Here is a 2,249-nt window from a genome sequence, read left to right on the forward strand (position 1 = left end):
TTCTTTGCTATAATCTGTGAAATTTTCCTAAAATTAATAAATCTGTGTATTTCTTTATGATCATTACAGTTTCATGTACTTCCTGTAAGAAATGTCAGTTTAATCTGTATTTTTGTAGTGACATTTGCTATCAACATATGGTAAAAACACAACCCCTGACTGAAGTCATATTGGACTTGCACTAACTATGTTCAAATAAATTTGGGCTAATTCCAAAACAATGATGCTACTAATCTGGTGATGACCCAATGTGGCACATCTCACAATAATAGACAGACTAACAATAATAGTGGTGTTCATACTAGCATCCCTTTAAGGAAAATATCACCAAATGTTGGGTCTTTTCATCATATTTATTTCTCCAGCAGGTGTCACAAGTTTGAGATTATTCAAAAGAGTTATCATGATGTCTGAGTGATTGATGAATTGATTTAAAGATGTTTGAATTTACTCACAACATTTAACAGGATGAATGTTTAAGATGATGGAAGTATAGGCTGCACAGTCGTTCGCTGATGGACTTAAAAATGCCTTTGAACCGAATTTATTCTTACACAAGAAATTTTACAGTTAAGTGCAAGACTTGGCAAAAGTGCAAAACTAACCCCCTACTTTGAAAAGAGTTAAACAAAGCATGTTTTTTGATCACCATAAAAATGCACATACAAATTTTTCTTCATTATCTGAAGTAACAAAAATGGTCACAGAGTGTTAAAAATGAAATGTTTCCTGATCCTTTGTATGTTCAATTCAACTTTATTTAAATAGTGCCAATCCACAACAGAGTCATCTCAAGGCACTTTACAGAATAAAGCTAAGTCCTCTCTATGGCTTTCTAACCTCCTCTATCCTCTTTTGGTACCTTCTGAGCAGTGTTTTATTCTTTCTGGTTTAATTTTAGCCCCTTCTTCACAGCATATTTGTTCCAAATCTACCAGACTGCTTGATTCTCTGCCATGTTCTTCAAATCTATATCCACAGGTTTCCAGTGATAGATACATCTGGAGACAGGGAAGGTCATGGTGAAATATTATTCTTTGTAAACCATTTGTAAGTTGACATTACTTTGTGTTTTGATCATTGTCTTAGTAGAGGATCCAATGCCTCTTCCTTTTTAGGTTTCTGACTGATGGTGGAGGCTTTGCTTTAAAATCTGCTGATACTGGGCTGCATTCATTCTTCCTTCTACTGCAGAACTCCAGTGCCTGATGCAGGCAGGCAACATGTTTCACTGGATCAGAGTTTTATTTCTTGTCACACATACTTGTGTAAATTATGACTAAATAAATCAACTTTGGTATCATCACATCTTGTTCCAAAACTCATTTACTTTTATTACAATTTTCCTGCCTCCTTATATATAGTAGTAAAAGATGCTTCCTGCATGCTTTTTTTCCCAAACGACACAGACTTTTGCAGAATGTGGTTAACTGTGAAAAACTGAACTTTTATTTATTTGAGACTTTCTCTGGAGATCTACCCACTTGCACATTTTAAGTGTGAGTCCAATTTACACACCAGGTCCCAGACATTTTTTTAAGAGCACACACCATAATTTAAATGTGTAACCTACATAACCTAGAGGGTATATTAAGGGGCATGCAACCTTTTGCAATGATATAATTATCATTATTTTACTTTTCATTATTTTAAGTTGATTTTTATACACTGCTTGGCCATTTTTGTTGCCATGATGAAGGAACATTTGTACTAGATTAATATAGATTAAATAATATGTTAATGAAAATAAATGTTTTTGTTTTACTCTTTTTGCCATTTTAACATACAGGGATACAAACATAATTTCAAACATTTCTGTTAGCCCTACATGTATTTTTTTCTCTCACCAGTAGATGTCCTCTTAGCACTAGACATTGACTGACACCTTTCCTGGTCTCTTCTATCACCCATTAAACCTAATGGCAGCCACTCAGATGTACTTTGCAATATCATGGGTAACAGAACTAAAAACACAACTCTTCCCCACCTTCCTTTAACTTAAATCTATTTTTTTAATCTTCCTTTCAGCTCTTTCTTGCACTCATGAAGTGGAAACACTTCTTCTGATAGGGCTTTGCTTTGATGTTTTCTCCTTGACTTAGATTTTTGCCTGCCTTGTATCTACCTGGGAAGTCGCTTTGGATAAAAGCATCTGCCAAATGTCTACATTTTAAATGTAAATGTATTCAAACTATGGTATTACATTTACAATTGTGGGATCACAACCACTGATGTGATTGGTTCACCAT

This window comes from Channa argus, chromosome 1 (assembly GCF_033026475.1).
Source record: "Channa argus isolate prfri chromosome 1, Channa argus male v1.0, whole genome shotgun sequence".
NCBI lineage: Eukaryota > Metazoa > Chordata > Actinopteri > Anabantiformes > Channidae > Channa > Channa argus.